Genomic DNA, 27,170 nt, shown 5'->3' with positions numbered 1-27,170 from the left:
CTGAGGAGCTGTGTGTCCTCACGGGGGGGCAGACAGACGGTTATTTGTTAATAATAAAAATGCTATTTTCTGCCCTGGCCAGCAGTTTGGCTCAGCGGTTAGAGCATCGGCCGTCGGACCAGAGTCACGGATTCGATTCCGGGCAAGGGCACGTACCTCGGTTGTGGTTTGTCCCCGGCGCTGGTCGGGGTCCTGCAGAAGGCAGCCAGTCAGTGAGTCTCTCTCACATCAATGTTTCTTTCTCTCTTACTCTCTCTCCCCCTCCCACTGTGTCTGAAGATGAATGAAAAAAATATCCTCGGGTGACGATTAAAAAACATACAAATAAAAAATTCTGTTTTCTGTTTATGCTGGTTCAATTCACCAAAGAGGTGTCTGAAAAACATACACATTAAAACTAAAAACAAAAACATTTAATTCAAGAAACACAGAGGGGCAGTAGGTGACCCTCTCGTGTGCGGCACCGGATTCAGCCTCCACGTCCTGAAACAGACACACGTATGTCACATGTACGTGCACAGGCAAACGCATAGACATGTTTGCATTGTTCCAGTGTTCTTCTTAGCAGGTATCACTGTCATCCTCATTGACCTGGCAACAAACTTAAAGTGGAGGAAAATGCATGCATTGTCCCTCACAAACAGGCATGGGGGAAACTGAGGCCTGAGAACCTACATGTCCGGCTATTGTCACCGCCGGTTGGCGTCAGGACCCAGGCAAGCTTACCGAGGTCCCGACGCACGCCCGACTTTCCCACCAGACACAGCCCCTAGATGAATCTTCGGGAGCAGCAATCCATTCACGGGTGTGCAAAAAAAAAAAACAAAGTAAAGAATGGTTGCTCAGCTCGTCCCCTCCCGGGACGGCAGACACGGGGCACGGACTTCTCGTGGCTAGATGGGCTGGAGATGAAAAAAGAAAACGTCCTTCATAATTCACGCTCAGAAGGAGTGAAAAATAATCCGTCATTATCTAGGGCAAAGAAAGAGTAATTTACAGCCGGCCGTGAATACTTAATCATCAGGCCCCGAGACATTGCTCATATTAACACAGCCAGAATAAATCAGCCGCACATCCGCAGCCGCCTTCCACGGGCCACAGGGGCGTGAATCAAGGGGGCGGCATGACGAGCCCGTCTGTGACGGGGACTGTCCACGAGCGGCCGCCGGCGGAGCCGCATGGGCTGGTCGCAGGACTGACCAGCAACGGGAGCTGCGATCCCAAACACATCCGTGACTCCTGAAGGCCCAGCGTGTCTTGTCGTTAATTTTCCAGTGGATAAATTCTCCGCGCTGCTACAAGTTGAGGAAAACTTCATTAACCGGGACGGCTCAGGGGACCCCAGTCTGAGGGAGCGAAAAAGGCGGACTCTCCGTGAAAATCAAGGAAATGTGCGCGGCACATGCGAGAACGCGGGAGCAGATCGGTGACACCTTTCTCTGACTCGCCGAGTGTACTCGAAATCAGAAGACCCAAAAATCTGTTTACCTAAAAAGGATTTTTCCAGTTTCTCAGATCTGTTTTAATAAAATGATTTTTGTTTAGAACGAGCATAGCAATTATTTGCAAGTAATTCGGAAATTTAAAAAAAAAGAGAGACTTTTAAAATGTTTCTCTCCCACATCCACCTCCAAAGTTCTTTAATGTTGCATATTCTTCCTAATAACCTTCTGTGAGCCGGGTGCCTCTGAGCCGGTCTCTCCGCGCTGGTTCTTGCCCTGGAAGTACGCCGGCTGGTGCACGGTTCACAAAGGCCCACTTCCCTCCACCTGCCGTTGTGCCCTCGTCCGGCCGTCTCATCGGATAAGCCCCGTGAAGCCTGCCACGGCCGCGTCCTCTGAAGGCTGGTCACGAAATACTGACTGCCTGGTCACCCGCCAAGGTCCCTCCTCCGCACCCACCTGGGCTGCACGTGAAGCTGCCTCTTCCCGAGTGGGTCTGGTGGCGCCCGGCTGCTGCCTTCTGCTTCGACAGTCTTCGTACACGCGTCACACCTGCGAGGTGGCAGGGAGAGGGCTTCCCTCCCCGGAGCTCCCATCTGCCCTCCACCTTGGCACACCTGCGTGGCAGCCTCCCCACTCGGAGCACGGCGAGGACGTCAGGGACCACCTGGGCCCCTCCCCCAAGGCCGTGCAGTCCTCAGTCAATCAGCCGATAGATCGGGCAGACCTCAAGGGACCAGCAACGGGCAGAGCACGTGTGGGCACCGCAGTGGGGACCAGGGCATCGGGACTCTCACACCTCAGACCAACCTCCGAGCATGGCGTGTCCACCTCCTGGAGAACTGAGACGTGCAGTCATGACCCAGCCACTCGAGGGGTCCCGGCTAAAACATGACTGAGCTGAGATTCAGACTCAAGTCCCCCTTCATCTAAGCCCATGACCCTGCAGGGAGAGAGATTTAAGTCAGTGGCCGTCGGAAACCCAGGTCGCGGCAGTCCCCGCATTTCTGAAATGCGTCGCACCACCCCTGGCACCGAGGACGGAAAGGCTGGAGAACGGGGCTGCCATCTGTGCGGCCCAGGAGCCGGCTGCGGTGAGGACTCGTCACGGGAGGCAGCACGAGGAGAGGTGCAGGGGACTGAGGGACGCACAGGGACAACGACGGCTTTCGGAGAACTCTCCCAGCTCAGCTTCATGTTCTCACTTTGCTTCCTGTGGCACGAACGTCTGCCAGAGGAACGGGGGTCGAGCTGAGAGTTTATTCTGTAACAGAGACCGTCCTTTAAACCAGGGCAGGGAGGGGACAGCTGGGCGTGTGGTGACGGACACAGGCTGGACTAAGACAGTTTGGATTTTAAAATACGTATCACCTGCTTCCCAGACAAGAGCTCTCTGGCCAGCTCCTTCTCAGGGAAACGCGAGACACTAAACCTGTTCTGTGTCATGCCACGGGGTCGCTGTAAAGAGGTAGAGAGTGTCTCCCCCTCTGCCGGCACGGAGTATTCCTTCCTCTGCGTCTGAGAAGCCGTGTACTGTGGGAAGACCCGGGTTCTGGCTTTCGGTCTGGCAGGGACAGCACCGTGTCACGTGGACAGACCTTGTGTCTTCACCAGCTCTGCCTCTCGGAACTTCCGCCCTGACGAAGAAGTGATGGTGACACGGGGCCCAGGGAGCCCTGGGAGACGACCTCCTCTCTTCCGGACTTGAAGGACAGCGTTGCTGAATCATACCATTTTTAGGGCTTTGCTTGGGGGTCCGCCAGTTGTCTTCCAGTCCTTCCTTCCACAGAAGGAGCACCTTCTAAGTGACAATGCGGGGAAAACAGCCACCAGTAGGTGGAGAAGGTCCCCGGCCTCACGGAACTACCTCCCCGTGGGAGGAGCCAGAGAGGTAAGTTCAGAGTTAAAATAACATGAAACTGTGATTCAAGTTGGGAATAAAATAAAAGGGCTGCACGGGGGGGGGAGGCAGGTGGGCAGTGATGCGGCCCCAGGGCCCCTGGAGTCCACCGGCACTGCCGTCTCCACGCCCAGAACGTACACACGGAGCATCCACACTTTCGAAGGGCATAGAACCGGGCTAATCACCTCCCCTGGAGCAAGTCCCCGACTTCGAGCGTCCTGGAGTCCTCTATAAATCACGACGGCCATGCCTCCTAATGAGGTTGCCCGAAGAACAGGTGAACCGATGTTAGCCGATGGCTTGACAGGGAGGGTCACACAGGCGCCGATGTTTGTCCTTACCTGTGGCAGGATTCCCCTGGTGCACACCCATCGCGTCCTCCTCGTCCCAGCACTCCGAGGGTGGACCCCGAGCAAAGGGACGGTTTGCCGTGCTCCTTGTGTTGACACAATGGTACGCATTCATCGTACGCAGAGGTCAGCCGCGTGACGGTGAGCTTTTACTCACGCCCCACGGGTTGGGGGCGGTCGGAGATGCTCTGCTGTGACTATGTCCATCCTGGGTCCACGCTGCGCCCAGGGCACGTCCTTCTGGGGGAGGCTGAAGGGGAGCAGGAGTCCGCAGTGCTGCTTGTGGCCCCGGCTGTCCGTCCACCCACACCCAGAGCCCAGGCAAGTCCCAGGCCCCGCCCGGCGGCGAGGGGTGTGGCCAGTAGCTTCCACCCGTGCTGGGTGGAGGTGCAGGGTCGTAAGGCAACAGACGCAGGAAAGGCTGAAAAGCCAGAAACAGTAATGCCATCCACCCCAAATTCTTTTTAAAATTCATTCCCAAATTTGGGTCAATAATTTTACCTAAAACCTCCGTTTTGCGGACCGGAAGGCCCACAGAAGGCACGGAGTTGCCCAGCCCCTGGTTGAAAGTGCCCCTGTGAAAGGGGTTGGCCTTGGGGACACGCGGTTGACAAGCACGCCCTGAGCCCCCGCGCCATCTGCATGGGGCACTTTGTAGCTGTCCCGGGACAGCTTTGCTATGAAGGTCCTATTCCTCCCGGTTTAGTCAGGAACAAAGCAATCAAACACCTGAAAAAAAAAATTTTTTTTTGAAATTTACTCGACATTTTTTTTAAATGAGAAGCTGTGTTCAAACTGTGTTTACTATTCGTGCCATCGGATTATCTTAAACATACAGAAGAAGAGATTTAGTCAACACTTAGAACCGAGGTGACACGTGGGGGACGCCCAGTAGGGGCTTCTGGGGGCGGGAGGCCATGGCCAGAAAGGATGGAGAATGTTTTGTCACCAGCGTAACGATTTGCAGGCATTTCATAAGGCCTGACTGTGCTCGTTGCAATCAGAGCCCTTTCTCAGTGCGGGGCAGCACGGCAGGATCCCAGCCGGGGTGAGCGGACGCTGTCTCTCCCGAGAGACGTCCCAAGGGAAACAAACAGTGGTGACCCTCACACTGTGAAGCTGGGGGCGGGCGGATGCTGCTGTGTGACCTCCTGGAGAGGAGGCCACCTGTCCGTCAGCAGCCTCCTGTTCACAACCCTTCCCGTGAGGCCGGCGGAGACGGTAGACGCGGTCACGTGTGCTCGGTGCGCACACTGTGTTGGGATTCTCTGTGCCGAGCTGCTCACTGGTCTCCAGGACAAAGACATAAATAAGCCAGGAGCTCCTGCCCTCAACAGCGGATGGCCGAAAGGAATGGACAGAGAGGATTTATGGGTATATAAACACTGTGTGTCTGTATAGCGTGTGACACGTAACATATATCGGGATTAATATATATCAATGCTCTTTCCGTATATATGTGGTGAGGCAAAAGCAGGTTAACAGCTGCGAGTGTGTGAAACAGCTTGTTCTTGTATTATTAATTACTGTATCATTTTCCATACAAACAACTATAAACCTACTTTTGCCCCACCCTGTGGGTGTGGGTGTATCATAGGCAAGGGAGTCGTGTACACTCTGGGTACTCCATGCATGTGTACGTTGGGCCTTAAAGAGACCCGTCTGTGCCAAAGTATCCTCAGCAGAAGGCACATCCATAGCGGCACCACGCAGAGCAGCTCCACCTAAAAACTGTCCAAATAGCCACAAGCCAAAAAATACATGAACAGATGGGAGCGTGTTCACCCCGCGGAACACAGCACAGCCATGCGAGTGAAGGAATCACAGCACCTGCAGCCACGTGGCGGGAACTCGCAAACAGCTGAGCGGAAGCAGCCGCCGCCATCCCGTGAAGTGGGGGGCAGCGACATCACGGCCACCGCCCAGGTCGGACAGCAGCCACCCACAGGGCGGAGGCAGCAGGAAATGATGGCTGGAAGGCAGGGCGGGGCTTGATGACCTGACCCGGGCATGCTACGGGAATTTCAGCGAGGGATGTGTGAAGCTGGGCACCTGTGACCTTTGCGCCTCTCTGTGGGAACAGCGTTGTGACTTAGGAGTTGGTTTGAACTACAGCGAAGGAGGCAATGGCTCTGTCCACTCCGTCCCTTTAACAGTCTCTGATTGGCTTCTGTGCCCAGCAGAGCCCCATGGCTGTGATATACCACCGTGCCCTGGGTTAACAGTGCAAGCCGACACGTTTACCCCATCGCAAATCAGCGGGCTGATAAACAAGCGTGTGACGGGAGGCGCGTGTGTCTGTACCTCCAGCTCTTCTGCTCTCGCTCAGCATGAAGCCCGACACACTCTGGGCCCCAGGGTCCTGCTCCAGGGGCCCGTCCGTCCCCGCGAGCGGCAGCCCGGAGTGCGTCTTTCTGTGAATGAAAATGAGGCAAGCCTTATGGGCCCATTACCCCAGGGCTCCAGTGCTATTTTTATTCTCCATATTTGACCTTAAAAATGTTTTGTAGTTTGTCAAGGTTATAATTTCCACCGAGTCAGGCTGCAGGGGCAGCTAATTAAGTGGTGTTTAATGACATTTGTTCCTTAAAGGAGGCCTGATTAAATGTACCATGTAATTTTTTACCAAATCAAGCCATTCGCCCAATTTTCAAATGTGCTTAATAAGCCGGGCCCCAGTCACTACAGCCCGCCAGGCGGGTGACGGATGTGGCTCCAGCGGGCGGGGTCCTCCAACTGGCGTGGGACGTCCTGCCTCCCCCCACAGCTTCATCCCGGGTTCCCCCCCTGCATTCCCATCTGGCTCATTCTCGACAATCAACCTGAAATTCTCCTTCCTTCCTGGCTTTTCTCTCAGCAACATCCCGTAACTCTTTCTCTGCACCCCTGTGGCTCCTCCTGCGCCTTCGTCCGCACCCCAACTCCCTGGCCCCCCGCACCCATGCGCCTCCCATGTTCCCGATTACATCACGACTGGTGTGAGTTGAGTCATTTCGACACGTCCTCTCCGCCTATGGCCGCACAGCCTCAGGACACAGAGCAGCTCAGACAGGCAGAGCCGGAAGGCTGGTGTATAAGGATGGACAGATGTCCTCATCCTGTCACTCAGTGGCCGCGTGGCCTTGGGCAGTTTATTACTAATTTTCTTTCTTTGTTTTTTTTCTTTATTGATGTTAGAGAGAGAGGAAGGGAGAGGGAGAAAGAGATAGAAACATCGATGAGCGAGAACATGGATTGGCCGCCTCCTGCACGCCCCCCACTGGGGATCGGGCCCACAACCTGGGCATGTGCCCTGACCGGGAATCGAACCAGCGACCTCTTGGTGCAGGGTCGATGCTCAACCACTGTGCCACACCGGCAGTGCTCACTACTAATTTTCATCTCTAAGGCTGTAAAAGGAAAAATAAATATAAATACATATTTCATATATTTCATATCTATATACCTACTACATTTCCTTCGTGTGTTTCTAGTGGGAACTCAATAAGAAGAAACCTTAGTCCTTACACTCTCTTTTGCCTAAGAATCACTGGAGTGGTTGTTAAAAATACAAACCCTGGTCCACCCCCCCCCCCAATTCTCACTGGGTCTAGAAAGGTGCCCAGGAGCCCACATGTTAACGAGCCTCTGTCACCCCACACACAAGGCTAGAGCAAATGCTTTGAGGTGTTAGCCTTTGAGAAACACTAAGATACAACATAATAACAACATCTACTACTGTTATTATTACAAAGCCAAATGATAGGGACGTTTAAAGTGACCCAAATTATGTCTTCAACTCTCCACCCAATTTAAGAACAAACTAAGAGATGAATAAACAATTCAATGGATATCGGTCACAAGGTCACCTTTATTTTTTAACCAAAGCCCATAATGAACCTTTTGGCTGGTATCTGTGGGCAAGTGGACTTCTGAGTACTGAAGCCTGGGCCCCGGATTTCCTGCTCAGCCACTTTGGCCGGGTTGTCTCGGTCGTAGCAGGAAGAGCCCTGAGACGCAGCAGCGCCCACGCCCCGCCCCCGCACGGGCAGGACGCCTCCTCCCAGTCTGTCCGTGGCCGGGACTGGATCTCGGTGCCCGTCAACCCGTATTGACATATCCACATGGCGCCTGCACTGCATCGCCTCGAACACAGTCGGAGCCGGGAGGACCTAGAGTCCAGATCCCACCTGGAGGCGCGGGCTCCGGGGCCACCCACCGGGTAGAGCTGCAGCGCTGTGGCAGCCGAGCGCCAGCCCGACCCCTGAAAGGCAGCCTGCGGGCCTTTGTCCACGCTGCTCAGAGCTCAGGCGCACGCTGCTGCTGGGGGCCGCTCCCGGGCCTGTCCTGCTCTCTGCGTCCGCCCTAAGGTCCCACGTCCTCCTCCAGGCTCGCCCTCTCTGTTTCCGGGCCCGAGGAACAGTGAGGCAGCAGCTGAGGTCTCACAAACACAAAAATAAAAACAAAACACAACCCTTCCGTTTTGTTTGCTGAACCGAAGATGAGGACACTGTCCCCACCTCAGACTGGGAAGGTGAAGGCGCCGTGGCCGGGAGGCCTCTGCCCCGTTTGCCAGGCCCAGGCCAGCTGGGCAGGGACCCGCCAGGCTGTCACACCTCCTTCCTGCCCGCCTGCCTTGCAGGTGCGGGGAGGAGCCTGGACAAGGCGTGTCCTCCACGCGCAGGCAAGAGGCAAGATAGGATGTGGGGACACAGTCGAGGGGAGCCTGAGCCCCCCATCCTGCTGGAGGCTTGAAGTTCCCACTTACCCACTTCTCTGAGCCTCGGTTGACCCATTTGCAAAGCAGGAGCAATGAGATTCTCCCCGTAGGCCTGGTTACAAGGATTTTGTGTGATGATTCAGACAAGACCATTAAAGCAGGCCCTGGCTGCCCTGGCTGGTTCTGCTCAGTGGTTAGCGCGTCCGCACGCGCACCGATGAGTCTCGGGTTCGATTCTGATCAAAGATACGTGCCTCAGTTGCGCTTTGGTCGCTAGCCCTGGTCGAGGTCATGTGGGAGGCAACCAATCAATCTCTCTCTCTCTCTCGCCCTCCCTCCCACTCTATCCGAAGATAAATGGAAGAATATCCTCGGGTGAAGATTTACAAAAGAAAAAAGCAGGCCCTGGTACACAAGGCCCCGTTGCGGCCCGAGGCGTGTACTCGCTTTTCTGAAGAAGCCAGGAGCGGGCGTGCCCGGGGGACAGGACGGGCTCGGGGACTCGGAGCGGAGGGGCAGAGGCGCCCTGGAGGGCGCTGCAGCCTGTCCAGGGCGAGGGCCCGCAGCAAGACGACCGGCACACTCCGCGGCCCGCGGCCTTGGCTTCTCGGGCTTAAGAAAAATCAAGCAACTAAAACCTTTTAAAAATATATATATTCGTTCTATTCCTAGGTCTTCGTTCCACGCCTCGCTCAGCCCAAATCTTTCTCCTTCAAAATCTGTTTTAATCACTACTTCCCCCCGAAAAGAACCCTGGACGATCCTGATTATCACAGGAGGGCGGCTGGGACAGTGAGCCGCACAGCGGGGGCCCGGGTGGGGCTGTCTCAGGAGGGAGGCTTCCCTGAGCAGTGATGAGGGGCACACGAGTCAGCACCAACCAGGGCAAAGGAGACCCGGCGGGGCATTTCCTCACTGAAGAGAGGCCGGCGCTGTGGTGAGCAGCAGCAGTCAGTCGGGAGATATTTACTGAGCACCTACTATGCACCAAGGCTGGGTCCGCACGGAGGGCTGAACTGTGACCTCCAGCAGTTAGAAAGGAGCGGGCGTGGGGACTGGCGACGGAGTCACGGAGTGCCAGCCGTTGGGGGCTGGGATGCTGGATGCAGGGGGAGAACCATGGGGACCAGATCACTCAGGCCTGGACAGCAAGCCTGCACCCCGAGAGAGCTCAGACCCTGTAGACACTGAAAGCTCGAGGTCACATCACTCGCGATGGCAAAGCCGCAGCTGGAAGCCAGGTGGGCCAGCTCCCAGTCCTGGGCCTGCGTCACCGAAAGAGAGGCAGACAGCAGGGGTAACAGTAATAGTAACAAGTAATGATAACGAGCACTCACTCTGTGCCAGGTGCTATTCTAAGTACTTTATATGTTTCTATTTCTTGCAACAACCCAGTGAAAGAGATACTACAATTATCCCCCCACGTCCCAGTATCAATCAAGGATACTCAGTTACTAAGGAGCAGTGCCGGATTCAGACCCAGCCTCCAGCTCCATGCATGAGCTTACTGCCTACACTCTGCTGGCCGGATAAGGCTCTGGGCTTTCGGAGAGAAAGGTAGATAGATCTTCAAGCAGGGGAGCACAGGGGAAGGTGGCACCATGGTGCGGGCCAGACTCCGAGGCCAGGCTGCCCGCGTTGAATCCGCTGGGCCACGCTCACCAGCCGTGTGACCTCGAGCGGGTTGCCTGACCTCACAGGCTTCCCTTGCCCGCTGCACGGAAGGGGGACAATAAACGGATCGCCCGTGTAGGGTTGCTGCGAGGACGAGATGACGTAATGTGGGACACAGCCTTAGAAGTATCTCCCGCTTCACTATGACCTTGAAGCTGAACGTGAAGTCTCAACTCCCAAGAGCTGCAGAAAATGTGACCGAGTTCCTCACCATCCAGTTAAACTAATCTGTCTACACTTTAAATAATGCAGACTGATGGGTGAAACTCATATCACAGAACGACAATCGGGAGAGCTGGGTCTCTATCCCGTTCTGTCTCCGGCCGGCCACGTGGATGGCAGCAAGATTTCTACACCTCTCCCGGCTGCGTTCGCTTTAACTTTAAACTGGAGGTCATGACGAAGACCTGGACACTGGGTAAGGATTCAAGTAAAGATAGCTTCGGCCTTGTTCAGCACCCTTCACGTGCCGGAGGTGATGCTGGGTTCTGAGCTCAGAGCCGTCCACAGGACAGGGAAGGTGCCCACCCTCTGGGAGAGCACTTTCTCCCGGGGAAGGGCAGTAAACAGGAAGCAGAGACATCACAGGATCGCTGCAGCTGCTGACACGTCTTACGACCTGGAAACGGAGTGAGAAGGCAGAGCGTCTGGTGGGGCCAGAGGGGGACTCAGGCGGGTCTCCCAGAGCATGATGGGAAGTAGGGTGCGCACATAGGAGGGAGGGTTATTTCAAGTGACGCGTGATTCTGGAGGTTGCAGTTCGAATCCGCAGGTCGGGTCAGCAGGCTGGGGGCCCAGGGAAGATGTTGCTGCTCAAGGCCGAAGGTCGTTTATAGACAGAACCCCCTCCTACTTGGGGGAGATGCTTTACCCGAAGTCCACCCATTTAAGTGCTAACTCATCCACCAAGACACCTCCCCCAGAAACACCCAGCGTAATGTTGACCACGTACCTGGGCACCAGAGTCCACCAAGCTGGCACCTACAGCTCAAGGTCACAACCAATGAAGGTGTCCTTGAGGAGTGATTCTGGCTGTGATGTGCGAAGGGGCAGGGGTTCTCCAAGCAAAGGCCCGGGGAGGAACGGCAAGAACCGAGGCCTCGGGGAGGTGGCGGGAGAAAGGGTGGCATCAGAGAGGGGAGCAGAGGGAGAACAGCCATGTCTGCTGCGGCCCCTCCCCCACACTTCCCATCCTCTGGAGGAGGGGCTGGAAGTGCATCCCGGCCCAGCCACATGACGAAGCCGGGGCCTTGGAGAGAAACACGGGAAGGTAACGCTCACATACACGTCATGTCTCTTGGTTCCTCTGAGCTTCCAGAAGCAGATGCATCTACTTCTACACGGTCCTGCTGAGCCTGCCTTTATCAGGGTCCTGGGGGAGCCCGGGGGCCGGGGGCCGGCTGCCGGCGCGGCCTCCGCAATGCTGGCCTGGGGCTCAGCGCGGAGGCCGGGAGGCTGGTTCTCCCAGATCCTGGCGGCAGCACCGACGCCTTGATCGCTTCCCATCGGGCGAGCGGAGGGAAGCAGCGGAGAGAGAGTCACCCGATGCCTGCAAGCCCCCCCTCCGCCGCCGGGGTCACTCAAAACCCAACACAGCACCCGCAGCCAGCTCGCATTGACACGCCGTCCCTGGTCCCCGCCTGTCGGGACGGAAAGCCGCAGGCTGGCCGCCGTCAGCCCCAGGTGCTCATGTGGCTTAGTGACAAATGTCCGTCAGGACAAGCGTTGGCCGGCCCTGCGTCCGGACCTCATGGTGCAGAGGGACGCTGGGCTCCAGGGGCTGGGCTCGGTGTCTGCCTTTGCCAGTTGCCGTCTGTTGACACCTTTGACGGCTGCTCGTCCACCCAGGTTGACGCAGAAGGTGCTCTCGGCGTCATGTCCCACCTGAGCTGCCCCACAGCCTCCAGGCGGGTCCGGGGTGCTTGCCCACCCTCTGGGTCTCCACTTCCCATGCTTTCTGTCGCCTCTGCACCTTTGCCCAGGTGTCCCTTCTCCCTGCAACATTCCTGCCCCTCAACCCCGACCCTAGTGCATCGTGAGCTCTCTGCTACCCCCCCATCAGTCCTCAGCTTGGGGATGCCGGCCCCGACCACCCTGTCTGACTCAGGTGGCACCTCTCCGCAGTCCCACGATACCCCGCACCAAGCGCGAGTGTCAGGACGTGGCCCTTCCCGTCGTGGCTCCCTGCACACTGCGAGCTCACGAGGACGGTCCTCACTGCTGCTCCCTGTGCGCCCAGGGCCTCGGAGGGAGCTTCCAGACAAATGGGAGCAACAAGAGGCAGCCACAGATGGGCACGTGGGGGCAGGTGCTGGTTCAGGCCAGAGGAGCCTGAGAAGGGGCCGACCCTGAGCCAAGTCTCGAAGGATGGGGGGGAGGGGCAGGGTGGGGGAGGCAGAGCCGGCAATGGTGCGAAGCGGAGGAGAGGGAGCCCAGCTGCTGGACCCCCAGAGCTCCGTGTAGTGGGGTGCCCGGAGACGAGGTTGGGGTGCAGCGCACAGAGGTCAGGGCCGGAGACGGAGCCGATGGCCATTCGCTCATGGTGGAGAATGGATGGGTGAGGGGATGAGCACATCCCCCAGGGCACGGCGGGAAGGGTGGACCAGGAACGTGGGCATGCCGTGGAGGGGCAGGTGGGGGGAGGAGCAGGAGGCATGGATGAAGGAGGAAGAGGAGGACCACCCAGAGGACAGGAGCAGAACAGGGGTGAACACCGACTGGAAGCCCATGGCCAGGAGTTGCAGGAAGAATGGATGTGGTTACCATGTCACCTGAGCAGGAGGGAATGACCTGGGGGCCTGCGGACAGGCCGGAACCTGCCGATCAGCACCCCGTGCAGTGAGGAAAGGGTGGGGGATGGGGGAGAACGCTCAGGGTGGGCTGGGCTCACGCCACAGGCCAGGGGCCAGCTTGTGCCGGGGGAAGACCACTCGGCGCAGAGACGGAAGGCGTGCCGGCTGGACACAAACAAGTGGGAGATAGGAGCTGAGAGCATCGCACGTCAAGCCTGGACCAACCTCCCACTACTCCCATCTCCTTGTTGGCGAAGTGGGGGGGGGCTCCCCGGCTTGCAGGGGCCGGGCTGGAAGAGTGCCCCGTGCTCCCTGGGAGCCCCGCTCTGCTGTGACCCTGTGACGGGCGAGTCTGCGAGGCCCGGCCAGGCCTGCAGCAATGCTCATGTCTCCAAGTCTTTCTAGGAGACGGAGGACATGTCATGAAGTCACACAGACATGCGTGAAGAGGACCTCCGTCCTGTTAAAACCGAAGGTCCAGCAGTGCCGGGCGGCTTAGCACAGGCCAGCCCTGATGCAACTGGCATTTGTGCCCATCAGAACATGTTGACAGAGCAGTTCCACGTGGTTCTGCCGAACAGGCCCCCTTATGACCCAGGCCTTCTTGGCCCGAACCCTCGCCCGTGCTGTGCCCCCAGACGTGAGTGTCCTTCTCTGCCTGCGCTCCCTGGCTAAGCCCTGCGCATGCTCGGGGCACAGTCGGGGTGCCGCTGGCCCAGGAGGGCTCCCCAGCACTGTGGTAGCTGCGTGTCCGGTGACCACAAACTCCGGGGCTTGACCCAGCACACAGGCATCATCTTAGGGCTCCCTCAGGGCTCCCCCAGAGCGGGGACCTGTGCCAGGTGCTCTGCAAAGCTGCCACCGAGTTCCAGCCAGGGCGGGGCCGCCCCCAGCCACCATCATCGCCCCCAGCCACCATCATCGGGGTGCGTGTCAGCAGCATCAGGCCCCTGGGGGACCTTGAACTGAAGGCCTCGTGTCCTGCTGGCTGTTGGGCCTCACTTCCCTGACGTGGCCTCTCCCTGGCAGGGGTGGGACCTTCATCTGCCAAGGCCACCTGGACATTTATAACAGCGTTCACGGGCCCTGCAAAATTCTCAACTTAACAATCAGCCTGTTCTGCTGGGTCAGGCTCATGGGTGAGGCATGTGAGGTTCCCTGGTACCCCCTGTGCCTGGGGCATCCAGGCGGCACCCGCTTTGTCAAGGCCGGTGGGAAAGTCAGGCGGCAGGACAGACGTCAGGCTCACATGATGTACTCGAGCGACATCGGGGGTCTTTGCCGCTCTCTGTTGCACAGAGGACGTCCGGGTCCCACGTGGGGAAGAGACCGCGCAGCTGCCAGTGCAGGGTGACGGGGGCCACCTCAGAGCCCGTCCACCACAGCCGCCAGGACCCCAGGACCCTGTCCGTGGGCCTTTCTCCCAGTGATGTCCTTGTCATCCGTGTTACGTCATCAGAACCGGCACAGCGCCTGGCACACAGAGGACACCCTCCGTACACACTGACCTCACTCATTAGGAGCGTTTCTGCTACGGTGACAAGTCACTGGACAACCCAGACCAGAAGTAGATCATTGGCTGCGTCCGTTTTCCGTAAGGCCTGGAGCTGCTAAACCCAGTCACCATATTCCAGTTAAACCACAGAATTAACACCGGATGAATGAAGTCCTCACCGGGAATTCCGGCGCACTGATGAGCACTGACGAGCAGAGACGCTATGTGAGATCGCGCGAAGCCACTGGGACGGAGGCCGGCTGTGGCCCGCGTGCCCGGGGTGCGCCCTCGATCGGAATCGGCCTGCCCGGTGGGGAGCACCCCGCAGGCGTGCGCTTCAGAGCTGCGGCTTCTGATCTCATCAGTAAAACAGAGACAGAGGAGGAGGGACAGGAAGGGAGAGGCCGCAGGAACAAGGGCAGGAGCAAGGAAGAGAGGGGGAAAGTATTAGAAGTGAGATGTTTACTGTGCAGAAGCAAAGGCAGTCCACAGGGGTGCGGGAGGCCAGCGCAGGGAAGGGCATGCTGGGGATTCACCTGGGTTCCAAAGCAAAGTGGCGAACCAGGTGGAAGGTGACCTCCATCTCTGCCAGGACCCGGGCAGCCAGGTCTGTAATAATTCACATTCTTCTTCTTTTTTTTTTATCCTCACCCAAAGACATTTTTCTATTATTTGTTCAGACAGAGTGGGAGGGAGAGAAAGAGAGAGAAACATCAACATGAAAAGGACACATCGAGTGGCTGCCACCCACATGACTCAATCAGGGCCGGGGACAAACTGCAACCGAGGTACATGCCCTTAGCGGGAACCGAACCCGGGTCTCTCTGGACCGCAAGCCGACGCTCTAACCGCTGAGCCAAACTGGCCAGGGCCACATTCTTCCTTAGAGAGTGTCCGTATTCGCCAGGCCCAGTGCTAGGAGCGTCGGCTATGGCAGTGACCAAACAGACCCGGTCACTGCACCCCTAGGTGTCTACGTCACCCCTGGAAGAGATTGTTCAAAAATCGTAAGTAAATGAGCACACTAACTGCAGTCTGGGATTTTCTACCCAATAAATGGACATTGCAATGACAAAGGTATTCTCTGTAATCAATAGCTTCACTCTCTCAGCTAGCTGTTTAACCTTTGTGAACGTCGCTCTTTCCCGCTATAAATCATGGCTACCAGAGCCTCCTGCCAAATTAGCAGGAGGCCCGGATCAGTTCGTAAAACACAGCGAGCGGCTGGGCACAGCACTGAGGAGACTGGCAGTGCCCGGCTGCCATCGTCCGATCTAACTGCCCAATTGCTCTTCCCACTGAAGAGCCCAGCATCACGCCGGATCATTGGCAGGTGCCGTGTGCCCGGTCTGGCTCCGAGGCTGGGCTTCGTCACGGCGGATGCAGGCTGCACGGCTGTTGATGTCCGTGTTCCCGAGAAGAACACCAGCCTCCCCTCCCATTTCACAGGCGGGGGGTTATCAAATGAAATTGTCCCCTCACTGACTGTCACCGCGGCATCGCTGCCTTCCAGCCACTCAGGGTAAAATTACTAACGGCCATATGGATAAATCCACACACGATATGTCCACATGGCACCGTGGTCCAACGAGGGAACACAGATGCCCACGGACCTGGCTCCCAGTGAAAATGTGCCATCGACTCATGGGCGGTCTTGAGGAAACCACTTTCTCCAACTGCTTCCAGGTTACTCCTTTGAGCAAAGGGGAGAGCGTGCGTGGCCGCGTCCGAGGACTGTGCCCCTCGGGACAGAGAGAGGCAGCTGGCACGACGTGAAACCCCCTAGTACTGCCCACCAAACCAGTCTGGCTCTTGGCTGGCAGACACCTGGTGGGATGGCTCCTCCCACCCCTGACGAAGTCAGATATGTCCGTGTCACCTGCTTTGGTCCCAAGATATGTGAGCAGAGTGACGTGGGTCACTTCTGGCCATAGTGTTCGAGGACTCATGCACGATCTCAATTTCTCCTTCCCTCCGACATGGCAGATTTGAAATGTTTTCTATTCCATCCGTCCTGGGGTCACATCCCAGGACGTTCTCTGTCCTTCACCTGGAGTGGCAGCTCAGGAGCCCCTCCCACCAGTCACTCACGACACGGATCACTCCTGTCCCCCCCTTACCTGCTGGAAAGAGGTCTCCCACCCTCCTCAGGCGGCTTCCCAGCCTCAACTACTGCACTGGGGTCCCGGTCCTTCTTCGTCCTGGGGGCCTGTGCATTGCAGAGCTGAGCAGCATGCTCACAGGCCGGGGTACCCCCTCCCCACAGCTGTGAGAACCAAGCGTACCTCAGACCTTGCCAAGCATCCCCTAGGGACAAACTGGCCCAGTGGAGAACAACCCCTGTGGGGTCGCAGGGGTGGTGGTGACAGATGTCATGTGCGCACAGCTCCAGGGCTGGCCACACGGACGTCCCCCGAGTAGGGTCCTGGAGGTCCCAGGCTGTGCGGAGCCGTGTGGGGGGCAGAGGGGAGATCGTGGAGGCCCTGGGGGTCCGGGGGAGAGTCTACAGGGGATCAGGAAAGGGAAGGGTAGTGACAGACTGCTCACGAACTCATTCGGAAAGCTGACACTGTGACAATCCGGTGCCCTCGCACGAAACTCCCGGAGTCGGGGTCCAAGGCAGCCTGCTGGCCTGTGCCCCAGCAGCTGCTCCCGCCAGAGCGCGGAGGGAGCACCGCCTGGGCAGCAGGACGCTCTCCGGGTCCCGGGCGAGGCTGGCACTGGGCATCCTCGCGGCAGGCGGACTCGACCTGGCAGTGCCGGCTGCTCAGAGCACCGGCCCCTGCCCGAGCCTCTCGTCGCCTTCTCATCTCCCTGAGCCGCTGGGTTTGAATTCGTCCCGCATCGGCCACCCAGAGTCACCGACGCCTCCATACCTTCCTCGCTTTGTCGCCCGTTACTAAATACACCCTCTCCTTAGCAAAGTTTTCAGATTGACTGCTCCTGACAGACAACACATCTCAACATTTACATGGAAGTTGTCTGTCAAAAAGAAAGAAAAAAAATGTCCTATTTTAGGATGTCTCTTTGCTTAGAGCACAAGGAGGGAAGGAGGGAGACTCTCCCCCGTGCATAGCCGTGTGTGCCAGCGCAGTCCTGCTGCAGAGGTTGCTAAGCAACTGCCTGGCGGCCTGTCAGGGGCCAAGGGAGACTGAAGGGGGGAAGGCGCCCAGGCCTGGGCACGCCAGGACACGCAGAGAGCCACTCAGGACGCGCCCCTTCCCTCCCCGACAGCTAGGACCACTCGAGGGTGAATGTGGGTGAGCTTCCATCTCTGTGGCCTGGAAGCCAGTGAGAGAGATTCCGCACCCCAGGCACGGCTCGGGGCGCAGCCTTCGGCGCTGGCATTTCGTCTGCCGTCTCTAGCACAGCGGAATGAACTCAAACTTGGGGGTCAAGCCAAGCTGGTTTCTCCATCTATAAAGCAGCGTTCTCGCTGTAGCTACGTGGCGGTGCAAAGGACACTACTTTCCAGCAGCCTGTACCTCCCTCCCCGACAGCCTTCACCAGATCACCCTGAGATGTTGTTTCTCGTCCGGCTGTTCCCAACGAGACCGTGAGAGCCAAGCGCGGGGACTGCAGCTTCCTCACCCGTCCTTGGTCAGTGGCCAGGGCATTGCCTACAATACGGCAGGCCCCATTAAGTAGTCTCATTTCACCTGGTCTGGACCCAGATCTCTCACAGTATCTTGTAGGACTGTCCATGCCCAGCTTCACTGACACCCTGCCCTCCGCCCTCCTCACCAGTGTCCTTGTACCTTCAGCCCGTCCCCGAGCCCAGCTCCACGGCACTTAGCACACATTGTCTTTGGTCCCGCATGAGCCACCATCTCCAAACCACGGCTCCTGCTCCCCATTAACTTCTGACTCACGCCTGCTCCTCCTCTGAAACCCAGCTCAAGTGCAAGGGCCTGAAGCATCTAATGCGCAGGTGGAGAGGATGACAGTAGGCAGTAGAGGGGACTGAGACACACCCGGCACCCATTCTGAGCCAGACAAACAAATAGATGGTGATAGATAATAGATAGATAGATGATAGATAGATAGATAGATAGATAGATAGATAGATAGATAATAGATAGATGATAGATAGATAGAAGATAGATAATGGATGGATAGATAGATGATAGATGATAGATAAAGAGATAATAGGTGGATAGATCGATAGACAGATAGATAGATAGATAGATAGAAAGATAGATAAAGAGATGATAGGTGGATGGATGAATGGATAGATAATGGATGGATGGATAGATAGATAGATGATAGATAAAGAGATGATGGATGGATGGATGGATAGATAGATAGATAGATAGATAGATAGATAGATAAGATAGAAGATATATAATGGATGGATAGATACATGATAATGAATGGATAGATAGATAGATAGATAGATAGATGATAGATAAAGAGATGATGGATGGATGGATGAATGGATAGATAGATGATAGATAAAGAGATGATGGATGGATGGATGGATGGATAGATAGATGATAGATAAAGAGATGATGGATGGATGGATGGATGAATAGAGAGAGAGATAGATAGATAGATAGATAGATGATGGATGGTAGATAGAGTGAGCCATCCTTTTGGGCGTCTGCTATTCCAAGCCTTGGGGCAGTTGGCAATATTTCCCTTGCTGAGGCGCACAGAGATAATTGGTAGGCAGATCTAAGATAAAACCCAAATGCCCTGCACATCTCTCCAGCCACAAATGGCCTGTGACGTGGAGTGCGCACCACTCCTTCGTCAAAGCAAACGTTCCATAACCAGGCACTGGGCGCGCACTCTGGACCAGCTGCTGTGGAGGCCGCTGAACAGGGCAGCCTGCTCAGTGCAGCCATTTCTGCTCATTCCGTACACAGCCCCACGCTGGGGCTTCGAAGGTGACACCCCTCCCTGGCTCGTCTCCTGTGCGAGATGGTCTCACCTTCACACCTGAACCCCGGGCCTCACACCCCTGCCCTCCAGTCACCGCTGCCTGGGGTTGGGACCACCGACGCCGGTGCGGATCTTCCCGTTTGTAGGCACCGGGCACCTCGTGTGTCCCGTGTCTGGTTGGCGGACTCAGGGCTACAGGCAGAGGGGAAGGAGCCTGCGGGGGATCCTGTGCCCTCACCCTGTGCCCCCCACTTCGGCTCACTGAGTGCGCGACAGCCCTCTGAGGAGCCCTCGTGCTCAGGAGTGCCAGCTTGCCGTGGCCCATCACTGCCAGCGCCACGGGGGTTTCCCACAAAGCCCACGTTCTCGCCACGACAGCTGCCGCAGACGGGCCAGAGGACGGCTCGGGACCCCACAGACACAGCCCGGGAGGGCCTTCGCTGGGAGAAGCCACCGGGCAGGGCAGGCAGGTGCGTGGCGCTGGGGACACCTGGAAGGTGTGGCGTGGCCAACGCAGGGGCAAACCTGGGCGCACGCAGGAAATGCGGCTGAAGGGACTTGGGACAGAACGCGAAACGCCCCAGAACCCCTGCACTGCGCTCAGCCTCGGGGCCCACGCCTCTGTAAACACCCGACTCTCGCATGCCAGTCTTTTCTCTGCCAAAGCCAGACCTGATTTCCACGGGTGGGCCCGGGAAAGTGGACTTGATTTGCAGTGTTCATAAATGTACCTTTACCCGCCCCGGCCGCAGGTGCCCCCTAGTGGTTACGATAGGTACTTCCCTGCTCCCTAAAGGTCTGCAAACCCCCTCCCTCTGGGTTGACCTGGGGCTCCTGGAGCAGACCTTGTGCTGGATGCCTGGATGCCTCTGTAAAGCCAGCTCCTGGCAGGGTGCTGGCTCCTACAGGTGCTCACCCTGCGCTCTGCCCGTCAGGGGGACGCTGGGTCAGCGAGTGAGTGAAACCATTTCTCATTTCCATCTGATGTGTAGACACAGACAACAGTGTGGCGATGGCCAGAGGGAAGGGGACACGGGGGCCAACGGGGAGGGAAATGGGGACATCTGTAATAGTGTCAACAATACAGAGGAAGTTAAACATTAAACGTAAGTCAACGACCACATCCAGGAATCTTCTGAGGAGGCCACCTGATTCCTTGAGTGACGGTCAGTACTCAGCACTCAGTGCTCCGGTCCTTGGGGAGGGCCCTAGGGGTGCCTGGCAGGGCTCGTGCAGAAACAGTGCTCCTGGGCCCTCGGTGACTGGCAGTGCGGGGCTGAGCTGGCCTCTGGGACTCAGCCCACTCCAGGCCGGGGTGGGTGTCTCGCTGGGTTTGGTGGCTGAAGGACTCTGACTGCGGCTGCTAATTGGGCTCTTCTTAATTATAGTCATTCTTCAGGCGAGGGAGTGGGAAGGGGAGGCGGGGAGAGGGAGGGCTTTATTTTTAACAACCGCACTTTCTGGGAGATGGGTGGCCCCATTTGTAGCCACAAATGGAATCAGAGAAGGGGCTGAGTTATTAGGCACAAATAATGAGGCCCTGGGTTCCGGGGCCGGGAGAGGAGCACTCCGTGCACCACAGGGGTGGGGAAGCACCGTTCATTTTGAGTGTTTCATCATTTAGAATGATAATTAGGGAGAGATAATATGCCTCAGTAGCCAATTTCGCCTCTGATTATTTGCTTGAATATGGTAATGGTACAGGGTTTTGTTGTTGTTGTTTTTTCTGTTTGCAGCTCTTCAACACACTTTCTAAAATCCTTGGGATGTTTGAGGGGGCCAGGGACTCGCTTTATCTCTGGACGTAACCATGGAAATACGTCATTAGACGCTAGCCAGGGTGGAACGACCCCGGTGCGGGAGGCGTCTGCAGTGCCGCGCGTCCAACAGCGCGGGACCCTCGGAAAGCCAGCGGGCTGTTACTTTCCCACCGATTCGGGGCGGTCACAGGGGCTGCGGAGGAGCCCGGGTTCAGGCAGCGGGGCTGTTTTCTGGTCCCAGCTCTGCCCTTGCCTTTCTGTGGCTGGTTTCTGCTCTGGGACTGGGGGAAGGGCCCTACGCACTTGTGTCCTGTAGTCTTGCTCTTTGTTTCCTCATTACTGATGCCTGCCCCACTTCCTTTCTCAGTCAGAGTGGTTGAGCACACCAAAACATAGGGGGGTTCTGTGTTGTCCAAACACATGCAGTCTGTACCTCGCGGGTGCACGAGAAGACTAAGAGGGTAGCCATGTGTCTCACCATCAAACACGAATGTAAGTAACCCAGAAGAGCTCCTGCTCCTAGGATGAGGTCACCTCATCCACCTGGAAATCTGGAGAGAAGGACCTGGCTACAAAGATGGTCATTAGGGAGCTACCAAAAGATGGGGGGTCAGAGGAGGAGGCCTGCGGTGTGGGCACCTGGCCCGGCGGAGGGAGGAGAGGGAGAGTTCCGTGAGGTCAGTGTAAGGCCAGGAAACGCCTCTGTGCGTGAGGCGAGGGTTGGGCTCTGTCCCGGGAATCCGCAGTCCTGAGCAGGGCACACAGCGCTGTCTGTGCCATGGCACGGCCCACCTTCCCAGCTGCCCGCCTCTCCCACACCAGCCCCATTCCGGCCCCCCTGCACTCCCCTTCATCACGCAGCACTCTGGGGATCTCGGGGTTCTCTCAGACTGTCTATGCTCTCCTTCCGTCCCGAAGGCCCCTTGAAAACCAAGGCCAAATGGGAATCCCTCTGGGAGCCCTCCCCGCCTGGATCCAATGCACGTCGTCAGTGCTGCACAGTGTGGGACCCGTTCTGCACGTACCCAGCAAGCAGTAGGCGCTCCATAAGGTGTGACGGAGGGACTGACTGATAATACCGTTCTTTCTTGTGACTCACGTAGGACTTCGTCTGTGCCTTGTGGCCGTGGACTTGGTCAAGTCGGGGAGAGTTAAGCCTGGTTGACATGGTTCAGCTGAGGGTGAAGCCTTAGCGTCGGGTGCACTGAAAGTGACGAGAGAGAGGGCTGCCCCAGCCGGTGGACTAGAGTACCGATCACGCAGGGCGCTGCTCCCGCTCCGCATGGCCTCTCCTTCCCGACGGCACCGTGGGCAGGGGGCAGAAAAGTCCCAGTACTTTCCTGCAGGGAGCATCTGCTACCACGTCGAGTCACAGTCAGGCCTGCTCACCTCCATCCTGCTAGCAGAGCAAGGGAAACACTCATTTTAAACACTCGACCCGCCCGCTGGCCCTGCCCGCGTCCCCGCAGGGTCAGAGCTGTCTGGAGAATCCTCAGGACCCACCAAGGAGGCTGACACGGGGCTAGGCTGGGAACCCAAGGCCGGGCTTCTCCCTGCATGAGCCGTCGGGTGGAATGTCACTGTGCTCCGGGGAATGTCTAGTTTGCTGCGCTAAGGCTCATGCCTTTCACTGTACCCACCGCAGCAGACTGATGAGAACAGCCCAGGACTCAGGCAGACTTGGGGTCGCGCGAAGGTTACCAGCCCTTGGACTGCTTCTGCTCCCAGGGTGGGGAGAAGCCCCCTGCCCTCCTGGAGGACATCACTGGAGGAACAGCCCCGCCTTCTCTCTGCCCACCGCGCCTCTGTCCGGGGGGAGGGTTTAGCTCATGGGGAAGTTTGGAAGGAGCTGTGGTTCATGAGGATTAGTCCATTCTGGCCGCTGGCTGCCCTGCTGCTGTACCGTGTTCACGACAGACACACGTTCCCCTGTGGGTGCGCAACGGCCATGACAGAGCTGGGACCTTCAACGGTGGGGAGAAGTCTTAGGACTCCCTCAGTGACTGCCCCTCTAAACTATAGCCTCCAGTCATCTCTGTGTCAAAAGTCAGCATTCTGAACACCCTCTTTCCCTCTCCCGTGACTTATTCCTCCGTGACTGCTGGATGCTGGAAGGGAGGAGGAAGTTACCCATGGGTCCCCCTCCACCCTGTCAGATAAGTTACTCCAGGTCTCTGTCTCCCCATCTGTACAGTGGGAGTGACTCCCTGACCTCAGAAGACATACTGATGATGGCATCCTGTGATGCCCATGCTCTGTTCTTCCCCCCTCCCCCACCTCTCTCCCTAGCTCACATTCCCTATATAATCAAAGGGGTCACATGCCCCCTCCCCCACCTCTCTCCCTAGCTCACATTCCCTATATAATCAAAGGGGTCACATGCCCCCTCCCCCACCTCTCTCCCTAGCTCACATTCCCCATATAATCAAAGGGGTCATGTCCCCACCCCCACTCTCTCCCTAGCTCACATTCCCTATATAATCAAAGGGGTCACGTCCCCCCTCCCCCACCTCTCTCCCTAGCTCACATTCCCCATATAATCAAAGGGGTCATGTCCCCACCCCCACTCTCTCCCTAGCTCACATTCCCTATATAATCAAAGGGATCACATCCCCCCTCCCCACCTCTCTCCCTAGCTCACATTCCCTATATAATCAAAGGGGTCACATCCCCCCACCCCCACCTCTCTCCCTAGCTCACATTCCCTATATAATCAAAGGGGTCACATCCCCCCACCCCCACCTCTCTCCCTAGCTCACATTCCCTATATAATCAAAGGGGTCACATCCCCCCTCCCCCACCTCTCTCCCTAGCTCACATTCCCTATATAATCAAAGGGGTCATCTCCCCACCCCCACTCTCTCCCTAGCTCACATTCCCTATATAATCAAAGGGGTCACATCCCCCCACCCCCACCTCTCTCCCTAGCTCACATTCCCTATATAATCAAAGGGGTCACATCCCCCCACCCCCACCTCTCTCCCTAGCTCACATTCCCTATATAATCAAAGGGGTCACATCCCCCCTCCCCACCTCTCTCCCTAGCTCACATTCCCTATATAATCAAAGGGGTCACATCCCCCCACCCCCACCTCTCTCCCTAGCTCACATTCCCTATATAATCAAAGGGTCACATCCCCCACCCCCACCTCTCTCCCTAGCTCACATTCCCTATATAATCAAAGGGGTCACATCCCCCCTCCCCCACCTCTCTCCCTAGCTCACATTCCCTATATAATCAAAGGGGTCACGTCCCCCAACCCCCACCTCTCCCTAGCTCACATTCCCTATATAATCAAAGGGGTCACGTCCCCCCTCCCCCACCTCTCTCCCTAGCTCACATTCCCTATATAATCAAAGGGGTCATCTCCCCACCCCCACTCTCTCCCTAGCTCACATTCCCTATATAATCAAAGGGGTCACATCCCCCAACCCCCACCTCTCCCTAGCTCACATTCCCTATATAATCAAAGGGGTCATCTCCCCACCCCCACTCTCTCCCTAGCTCACATTCCCTATATAATCAAAGGGGTCACGTCCCCCAACCCCCACCTCTCCCTAGCTCACATTCCCTATATAATCAAAGGGGTCATCTCCCCACCCCCACTCTCTCCCTAGCTCACATTCCCTATATAATCAAAGGGGTCACATCCCCCCACCCCCACCTCTCTCCCTAGCTCACATTCCCTATATAATCAAAGGGGTCACGTCCCCCAACCCCCACCTCTCCCTAGCTCACATTCCCTATATAATCAAAGGGGTCACGTCCCCCCTCCCCCACCTCTCTCCCTAGCTCACATTCCCTATATAATCAAAGGGGTCACAACCCCCACCCCCACCTCTCTCCCTAGCTCACATTCCCTATATAATCAAAGGGGTCACAACCCCCACCCCCACCTCTCTCCCTAGCTCACATTCCCTATATAATCAAAGGGGTCACGTCCCCCCACCCCCACCTCTCCCTAGCTCACATTCCCTATATAATCAAAGGGGTCACGTCCCCCAACCCCCACCTCTCCCTAGCTCACATTCCCTATATAATCAAAGGGGTCACGTCCCCCAACCCCCACCTCTCCCTAGCTCACATTCCCTATATAATCAAAGGGGTCACGTCCCCCAACCCCTACCTCTCCCTAGCTCACATTCCCTATATAATCAAAGGGGTCACGTCTCCCCACCCCCACCTCTCTCCCTAGCTCACATTCCCTATATAATCAAAGGGGTCACGTCCCCCCTCCCCCACCTCTCTCCCTAGCTCACATTCCCTATATAATCAAAGGGGTCATCTCCCCACCCCCACTCTCTCCCTAGCTCACATTCCCTATATAATCAAAGGGGTCACATCCCCCCTCCCCCACCTCTCTCCCTAGCTCACATTCCCTATATAATCAAATGGGTCACGTCCCCCCCACCCGCACCTCTCTCCCTAGCTCACATTCCCTATATAATCAAAGGGGTCACGTCCCCCACCCCCACCTCTCTCCCTAGCTCACATTCCCTATATAATCAAAGGGGTCACGTCCCCCCTCCCCCACCTCTCTTCCTAGCTCACATTCCCTATATAATCAAAGGGGTCACATCCCCCCTCCCCACCTCTCTCCCTAGCTCACATGCCCATATAATCAAAGGGGTCACATCCCCCTCCCCCACCTCTCTCCCTAGCTCACATTCCCTATATAATCAAAGGGGTCACATCCCCCCTCCCCCACCTCTCTCCCTAGCTCACATTCCCTATATAATCAAAGGGGTCACATCCCCCCTCCCCCACCTCTCTCCCTAGCTCACATTCCCCATATAATCAAAGGGGTCACATCCCCCCTCCCCCACCTCTCTCCCTAGCTCACATTCCCTATATAATCAAAGGGGTCACGTCCCAGCCCATTGCCACTGATGGAAACTCATGCTGCTGACCCTGAGATCCGTACCTCCAGCCCAGGTCTCTCCTCCTAGCTCCCAACTTGCACTCCACAAACACGCCTCCCAGGAGCATCCCAAGTGTGCCATGGAGTAGAACTCACTGTCTCCCGTCAACCAAACCCACCACCTGTGCTTCCTCTCAGCCACCAAAGCGCCAGGTGTACCTCCAGGCAGGAGAGCCAGGAGCAGATCCCGCTGAAGCCGGCTCCAGGGGCCCTTCCCGGGGGCTCGCCCTGTGTCCTGTCTGCCGGCCCTGGCCTCCCCTGGCCCCAGGCCCCGTCCGCCCAGCCACCACCCTCTGCAGGCAGCTCTCCACAGCAGCCCGGCTTGCTCCTCGGTCCTCCCATCACCCTCCAGAGTCCCGCCAGGCTTGGCCCTCCAGGGGCGGCGTGCCGGCTCCTCCTCTGCAGCCGTTCCGTCCCCTGCACAGACCTCGGCGTAGAGAGGCACCTTCGCCGTGTTAGTTCAATTGAAACTAGATTGATCCAACCTCTGTTCTCTGTTTTCTCCAGTCCGGAAATAACCTGATTTGAGTAAGAGCAGTGAGCACTTGTCAGAAAAGTGACATTAGACATTATTAATAGGATGAAGTGAAAAATAATGTTGACCTGCTCACAGTGATTATACCCAGTGTTTTAGCAGCCGGCTGGCGAGTTCCTCAGGTAAACACCCAAGAGTATCTGTCCGGGTGAAGGTCAGTGTGACAATAGCCAGAGTTTTCAAACTCTATTTGCAGCAACCCCCAGGAGAGCAGAACACCTCTGAGCCGGCAGCGCAGAAAGGGAAGACCTCCTTCTCTGGCCAGCTCGCCACGCCAGGGACGCCTGCAGCCGGTGCTTTCCGCACGGGGGGCGCGTGCGTCCCCTACTGGCAGAGTGCGGTGCCTGTCCTGTCCGACACACGGCCCGTGTGCCCTCTTCATGGGCGTCCCCGTCTCCAGCCCACTGAGGTCTTGTTGAGTGGCCAGAGTAAGTCAAAGAATGTCGGCATGCTTTACAAAGGAAAAGAAAGAGAAATGATTGTGACAGCGTCTGGACACTCAGCAGCATGCGAACACAGTGCGGTGGCATCAGCCCAGAAAACAACGAGGGCTGGCACACGCCGGCTGCCCCAGAACCGTGTTCAACCAACGTGGGACTTGCCTTTTATTGGACTTGGACGCCATGGTCTCATCACGGGAATGCCTCCCTCTTCCCAGGACACAGCCAGCGTCATCCCCGCTCGTCTGTCCCTCCTGAGGGGGCCCTTCTC

The sequence above is a fragment of the Molossus molossus genome, unplaced genomic scaffold (genome assembly GCF_014108415.1).
Source record: "Molossus molossus isolate mMolMol1 unplaced genomic scaffold, mMolMol1.p scaffold_m16_p_16, whole genome shotgun sequence".
NCBI lineage: Eukaryota > Metazoa > Chordata > Mammalia > Chiroptera > Molossidae > Molossus > Molossus molossus.
Note: the sequence above shows the minus strand (reverse complement) of the source record.